The following is an 8,767-nucleotide window of genomic DNA, read 5'->3' as shown; positions in this document are numbered from 1 at the left end:
AGAGTTGGAAAATATTACAAGCAGAAGAAGAAGAAGAAGCATTTTTCGTTCACTTATTTACCCAAACAGTATTTATTGTTAACAAAAAAATATTGCGCAAGGCGCAAGGCGGACCGTTTTGTTTAACTTAAATTTTTTTATTAAATAAAAATACATTTTTACCAAATAATTTATTTTATGTTTCCAAAGCGCAGATATCCGATATTTAACAAGTTCGTTTTCATTCCAGTTGTTTTGAAAGTGTTTACTTCGCATTGCGATTTTGATGATTTCAAGATGATAGATAATGATGCAATAACCTATCATTAGAGTTCGAAATGTTACGCTCGTAAGGACTATATTGATTCTTGGATTTATAAAGGTGGTGATCCTTGTCGAGGTTTCCTACTTTTTTAAACAAAAAACACAGAAAATTCAAATGTAATGAGGGATCTTTATTATCATTCGAAAGAACCTCTTTTGGAATTTACCTCTTTCAAATGTTGGCTGCGGCTACGTTGTAGATGGTTCAACCGTTGAGTCCAATCTTCGATGACTCGTTCGAGCATTTCGTCTGGTAACTGGCGTATGACATGCGTAATGTTTTGCTTCAAGACCTGAAGCGAAGCGGTATTGTCCGCATAGAGTTTAGACTTTACTTATCCCACAGGAAAAAGTCTACCGGTGTGATATCAAATGATCTTGGTGACCAATCGACCGGCCCAAAACGTGCAATTATCTGCTCATCGAAATGTTATCTCAATAAATCCATTGATTGATGAGATGTGTGGGAAGTTACGACGCCGTCTTGTTGAAACCAAATGTCGCCGAGATCACGAACTTCAATTTCAGGCGTTATAAAGATCGCTATTGACGATCGCGGTGACGTTCTCACCGGCATCATTTCTCAAGAAATATGGACCGATGGTTCCACCGGCAATTTGTAAACGTAGTTCAGGCGTAAGTCTTTCCATGAAAATAAAATGAAATGCTAAACAATGCTGAACAAAAATAACATGAAAGGTTGCCACGGCTCACATGTGATCTGTCAAAAGAAGGCTATTGAAAAAATTATCTATACTTGGATTACCCTTCATGAGTATTGTGTTCAAAAACTAATGGTAAAATTTAGTAAAATTTAAAGTTTCACGGGGTCAAATATGAAAATTACCGTTATTTTTTTAGCTCACTTAGTAGATCTAAAATATATATATTTTAGAGGCATTTCAAAGCAACTGATGCACTTGGAGGCAATTTGTTTACTCAAGAAGGATTTTATTCGAATCTTAAACCTTTTTATCGAAACTTTTTAGATTTTCGAAAATAAATTTTTAACAATTTGTTACAACAAATTGCAAATTAATTCGATTAAACTTTTTAATCTTACTTTTAAATTGTTTTTGCAGTAATTCTAGTTTAATTATATCGAATATCAAAAAATATATATTTTTATTTTCAAATATATATTTATTATTATTTTTATTTCGTTTATTTGTATTTTGTTTAACTTTAGAGCATATTTTGTCCGCTTTCTTGGCAACAGCCTGCTTTAAAGATCCAAATAGTTTTTAAAAGCATTTAGTTAACATTTGATATTTTTGTTTTTTAATATTTTTTATTTTATTTTTATTTATTTATTATTATTATTATTATTATTATTATTATTTAAAAAAACTCCCTCCGCCTTAAGCACCAGCGAAAAATGTTTCATGCGCAATTGTAGGTAAAAACCCTTACTCCCCCCTTACCCCTACCCTTTGGGCAAAACTACCCACAAGGCAAAGTTAAAAATTAACAAAATTATGATTAAGCAGTCGTAAACTAACTCACTGACTCACTCACCTATGAACCTATAGTGTGTTGAAAGAGCATACATAACACAATGATACAAGTAAAATTATTATGTATAAATAGTTATAAAACAAATTAATCGTACTTTTAAGCTAAACTTAAAGATTTTTGCAAATTTCCTTCAGCCTAATATATACAAAAACTACCTTGAATACCTACATACTTACATACATACCTACTAAAACATACTCACAAAAATACAAAATTTAAAAATAATAAAAATTAAAATAATTAAAAATAAAAAAAATTAAAAATAAAAAAATAAAAAATAAAAACAAAAACAAAAACAAAAATGAAAATGAAAATGAAAAATAAAAGAGTTTGAGCAAGTAAGTTTGTTATTACACTAAAAGATCACTTATTTATTATAATTACAGGAAGAAGAAGAGGAGAAATTATGATTAGATTTCCTAGAAATTATACAGACATACATAATGAATGTATGACTCACACCCACACACTCACTGTTGCAATCGTCAAGCTTAGAACAATTCCGAACAAATCCAAATCTAAAACAAAAACGCGTGTGTAACGAGTACGAGCATTAGCATATAGAAAACTTACAACAACAACTACTACTACTACAACAACAAACAACAAAAAACATAAGAACAACACGACAACAACAACAAGAAGAAGATGAAAATGATGATGATAATGAAGAAGAAGAAGAAGATGTTGAAATCAATTGTTTTATTGTGTATTGTAGTACCTAAATGTGTATTCGAAGCCGAAAGTGATAAAATTCCCAACAAAAAAACAAAAACAAATATATAACTAATTGCGAAAATTAGATAACAACAAAATGCGAAAATGCAAAAAAAGAGCGAAAGACACACGTCTACTGAGCGCGCTGAGAAAAACAAAAACAAAACAAAGATTTCTTGCAAAGCATGAATGAGTTGAAGATTTGTTGCGAAACCATACGAAGCAATCGTTTAAAACTGAAGAACTGTAAAACTTAACGCAAAAGACCTGACGAATTGACGAAGGCGGACGTCGTTACTCGCGCAGAAAACTTTGCGCCACGAGTTGGGCGCAGAGTGGCGAAAATGTTTTCATAAATTATGAAAAGTAAATAAATAAAATATGTTTAAACAAAGAAAAAAAAAAAAAACCTAAAACAAAAACAATTAAAATATTAAAATTTAATGCAAAGAAAGAATTAAAAAAAAAACCAAAAAATTTACATATAAAGTGTGAGCAAATAAATAATTATGAAGATTTTGTAATACAAATGTAAAAGAAAAACTGCGAAAAAATTGATTAATTGACAATTATTGACAACAACTTGGAGAGTTAATTCAATATTTACTAATTTTATGGTGCAAACTGTTGAATTGTATAATTTAAATAGTGAAAAAACAAAACAAATTTAATATAAAATTGTAATTACAAAATATATAATTTATGTATTAACCAATTAGTTAATTAGCATGTGGGCAAATTAAAAATTGGCGTTGGCGTGTTGGCATCCATTAGTTACAAATTGAAAAAGAAAAAATAAATATCATGTTGCAGGTTATGTACGTACGGCGTTTTTAATTTGCCCCCACCCAATGTATATGTTTAAGAAAAACTGCCAAAACTTTAAAAGTTCCGGACAGTTTTGTCGGTTAACAAATAAATAAAACAGAAAACTAGGCTACAACATAAGTAAGTTAATAATGTAATAATTATTAAAAAATAAAAAATAATAATATTAATAACAATAACAATAGTATTGAAAATTTGAAATTGATAATTAAAACGCACTTTGATTTAAAGCAGAGCTTATGTGAATAAATATTAAAAATTATGAAAGTTGAAATGTTTTTTAGTTTTTGAATTTTTTTTTTTTTTTGTTATTAGTGGCCAAAATTTACGAAAATAAGAAACCCATTGCAAAAATCAATTTATGCGGCGAAGTTTGATGCGGGTTTACCTATTCAGAGCATAGTTTAGTGTTTTCCAAACAAAACGTTAGAAATCAGAAACACAAACGCGAGTCACATGTGCCCTTTTGTTACACCCAGCTACTTTTTAAAACTACTAGTGGCGGTTGTAGCCAAAATTTGAGCGATAAATTAAAAAAAAAATTTATTTTAATATTTTTCACAAAAAAAATCAATAATATTTTTCGAAAATATTAAAAAAAATATTCAAAAAATATTTTTCAAAAAATACTAATTTCGAAAAAATTTAAAAACAAAACATTTTTCAAAAAAAATTCAAAAATATTTTTCAAAAAATAATTTCGAAAAAATTTGCAAAAAATAATTTTTCGAAAAAAAATTCCAAAAATATTAAAAAATATTTTTCAAAAACATTTTTCAAAAAAAAAATTCAGAAAAATTTTCAAAAATTATTTTAGTATTTTTATATTAAAAAATTTAAAAAATATCTATCAAAAAAATGTTCAAAAAAAATTCAAAAATATTTGTTAAAAACATTTTTCAAAAAAATATTAAAAAAAAAAATTCAAAATTCATTTAAAAAAAATTTCAAAAATATTTTTCAAAAAATAATTTCGAAAAAATATTTAAAAACAAAACATTTTTCAAAAAAAAAATTTCAAAAAAAAATGTTCAATAATATTTTCGAAAACATTTTTCTAAAAATAATTTCGAAAAAAATTTAAAAACAAAACATTTTTCAAAAAAAAAAAAATTCAAAAAAAAATGTTCAATAATATTTTCGAAAACATTTTTCTAAAAATAATTTCGAAAAAAATTTAAAAACAAAACATTTTTCAAAAAAAAAATCAAAAATATTTTTCAAAAACAAAAAATAACTTCGAAAAAATGTAAAAAGAAAAATATTTTCAAAAATAAAATTCAAAACTATTTTTCAAAAAATAATTTCGAAAACATTTTCAAAAATAAATTTCTCTAAAAAAAATTTAAAAATATTTTTCAAACGAAATTTTTCAAAAACATTTAAAAAAATTTCAAAAATTATTTCCGTTAATTTTTTTTGTTTAAGAAATTCAGACCTTTTGGCTACAACACCGCTTAAACAGGACTCAGCCATTTCCGCTAAAGAAAAACACTGTTTTTATAGCAGATCAAATCAAATTTGTTGAAAATAAAATAACCTAAAAAAATAATACATGCCCCATAGAAAAAAAGTAAAATTAACATGTAGTTAGGTGATTTCACCGTAAACTTCGTAGAAGAAGTATATAGGCGCTTGTTAGCGTCTACAAATTGTTGAATATTGATTATTAATTAGTGCTTCTACGAGTAGTTACGCGATTTTTCTCCAACTACTTATATACGGATAACTACAACAAGTCGTAGTAAATTCGATTCGAAATACTCGTCAAACAATTTATAGGTGTGTGTAAATTGTAGTTAAATCATATATAAGACTATGGTCGAAGAAGATTCCGATAATTTAAATAAATTTTGCCCTTTCGGACCGTCCGAAGAATTAGAAATAACAAAAACAAAGTTAACTAAACCAAGCACTCGAAAATTCGGACGTCTGAATGTGTTTTTTTTTTTATTTATGTAGACACGATGCCATTCTTTTTAGCAACTCTATTGACTCGTATATGGAGAGTAACCTTCGAGCACGCTTTCGGTCTGCTGTTCACCTATACAGCTATCCCAGTAACTTCAACAAATGTTAACATGCAGTTTGCAAATTACTTTATTTAATAAATTATTCTAATTTCATGCACTTTTTAGCGGTAGTTAGAATAAAAGCTCCAATGAAAGCTTTGAAAGCTGCAAAGTTCGGTCCGTCTGTCTGTGTATTGCGATGAAAGCTTTTAGACAGGTGAAAAAGTTAGAAAAAGACAGTAAAGCTATGTCCGTCTGTCTGTGTATTGTGGTGAAAGCTTCTAGGCACATAAAAAGTGAAAGTTTTTTTTTAAAGAAGCAAGGCTCTGTCCGTCTGTCTATGTACTGATGTGAAAGCTTCTTACTGCATGAAAAGTGAAAACTATTAGGAAAAGCAGCACAGCTCTGACCGTCTGTTTGTAGACTAAGGTTGAAACCACATGAAAAGTGAAAGCTTTTTGGAAACAGTAAAGCTTTGCAAGTCTGTTTATGTACTGAGGTGAAAGCTTCCAGTCAGTCTGTATATTGAGGTGAAAGCTTCCTATCAGTCTGTATATTGAGCTGAAAGCTTCCAGCCGCGTGAAAAGTGAAAGCTTATTAGCATTATTGTTACTACTATTATCCTTTTTTACAAACTATGTGCCCATTTTTCTAAATATTCTTTTACATACATGTGTGTATATTAGCTATAATTAATGTAGACATACAAATAAAAAATCACTGTTAAAGGTGCCACCAAATTGTTCCTTCTATTCTATCCACACATATTTGTTTGTAAATAAAATAAATTTAAAAAAAAAACTATTATTAAATAATAACAACACACTTGCAAACATAAATGAAAGTATAATGATTAAAACAGCAACAAAAAAAAAGAAAAAACAAAGTGAACATTTTTTACAACGAAATTAAAATTTGGAAATTGAAGATTTAACTTTTATTTAACGTGAAAATTATAAAAACAAAAACAATGTTATTATTTTCAATTCTAAAATTGGTTATAATGAGTGTATTTACAATTAGTGGAAAGAAACTAAAAGTTTGTTGTATTAAAAATATATAAAAAATGACAAAGCTGCGTTAAACTATTTGACTATTTGAGCCACACATGTGAGACACGCGTATGTACAGTTACGTATATATATATTTCAGTTGAAAATGAATTCCAAAATACTTCCGTTCCGTTAAAGCGAAAGCTTTTTACTAGAGCTTTTGATTTAATTAACTATGTTCCAATAATGAACCGTTAAAGTGAAAGTTTTTTACTCGAGCTTTTAATTCAGTTAAGTATGTTCCAATGATTAACCGTTAAAGTGAAAGCTTTTTACTTGAGCTTTTAATTCAGTTAAGTATGTTGCAATGATGAATCGTTAAAGCGAAAGCTTTTGCTCGAGGTTTTGATTTAATTTATTATATTCCAATTATGAACTGTTAAAGTAAAAGCTTTCACTCGAGCTTTTAATTCAGTTAAGTATGTTGCAATGACGAACCGTTAAAGTGAAAGCTATTGCTCGAGGTTTTGATTTAATTTATTATATTCCAATTATGAACTGTTAAAGTAAAAGCTTTTCACTCGAGCTTTTAATTCAGTTAAGTATGTTGCAATGATGAACCGTTAAAGTGAAAGCTATTGCTCGAGGTTTTGATTTAATTTATTATATTCCAATTATGAACTGTTAAAGTAAAAGCTTTTCACTCGAGCTTTTAATTCAGTTAAGTATGTTTCAATGATGAACCGTTAAAGTGAAAGCTTTAGCTCGAGCTTTTAATTTCGAAAGAGAGCTTAAAAGCTTGTGCACTTTAAAACCCAAAATTTAAATGGACCCAAATGATAATTATTGATGTGTTCCTATTGTTATTGTTTTTTTTCGACTCGTGATCATGCTGTACTGCCATGTACTTTTAAGGGTTAATGAATAGCGGACATCTACTGTCATGGAACTCACATTTCAAAATTTTAAAATCTTCTATTTTCGAGAGTTTTTCTTAATATATGATATATATATATATACCTGTATATATGTATATCTATACGTGAGTGTTTTTTCAAAAGCTCAAAATGGTCTAAAATTTCAACGCGAACGTATGAATGCAGGTGGAACAGATGTTAGCTAATTTGTATTTGTAATATTGATGTCGGGGGCAATGAGCGTCTAAAACTTTGTTCAACCCAAACTTCTGCCTTATAATTTATAATAAAATGAAAATAAAAGATATGAATACGAGTAAATAAATAAAAAAATGAGAATTGAAATAAAAAAATGTGTTAATTAAAAATATACAAGTAGGAAAGATTCACTATATACATATACATAAATTAGTATGTATAATTTGTTGTAAATTGAATAAAAAAAAATACGTTGATTTAGTTCAAGTGTAAAATTGCATAAACATAAATACATACATATAACTTTATATGCGTATGCTAAATTAATTTACTGTTAGAAATCTAATTATTATTATTATTTTTTTTTTGGACTTGGCAAAACACTCCTGCTTAACGGATGGTGGCCAATTGAACTCAAATTTATATTTCATAGAAAACTTAAACATTTGAACTTTCCGATAATGTAAATTCAAAAAACGTGTAGATACATAAATTTTCCCACTTAAAAAAACTAAAATATTGAAATTTAGCATAGAATATTGATAATACTCAAAAACAAGCGGTAATGTTGTAAGTAAAGACATATATTTTTAATTAGGCATAAGCATGATTTTGAAGTGAGAGGAGGAGGAGTAAATTAAATAGAAATTTACACACATAGTAACAAACATGACATATGTAGAAGACATGACATAGCACACACGCAGTCATTACATGACATACAAACTACATACTTGTGAACATCACACTCAAAATCATCAAATTCATTTCAAATAAAATCTGCATTAGCAGAAGCGTGTTTCATACTGGTTTTTGTATTAAAAAAAAATTATAAATAAAACAACAACAACAAACATAGTACCATAGTACACCTTTGGGCAAAATATCATATACCAGCTTTATGCAGATCGTCATACTCATATGTTTAATTAAATAGCGAAAAAAAATTAAAGAAAGTTTTTTAAAAACTTTAAAGGCAAACAGACTTACTAAACTAACATACATACAAACATACCCACATACATACATACATATATAAAAACTATGCAATTTAAAGTTGAAGTCATTTAAAAAAAAAAGTTAAAATAATTTAAGTAAATTAGTGAAATAAATTGATAAAGTTAATGCTTACTACATACTACGGGTAATAAACTTATAAAAAGATAAATAAATAAATTACAACAACACACATATACTACAAACATAATTTACATGCATACAAGAGAACACAATAAGAACAACCAACCGAACGATAGGCAGGCAGAATAAATACTCATCTAGT

The sequence above is a fragment of the Zeugodacus cucurbitae genome, chromosome 3 (genome assembly GCF_028554725.1).
Source record: "Zeugodacus cucurbitae isolate PBARC_wt_2022May chromosome 3, idZeuCucr1.2, whole genome shotgun sequence".
Classification (NCBI taxonomy): domain Eukaryota; kingdom Metazoa; phylum Arthropoda; class Insecta; order Diptera; family Tephritidae; genus Zeugodacus; species Zeugodacus cucurbitae.
Note: the sequence above shows the minus strand (reverse complement) of the source record.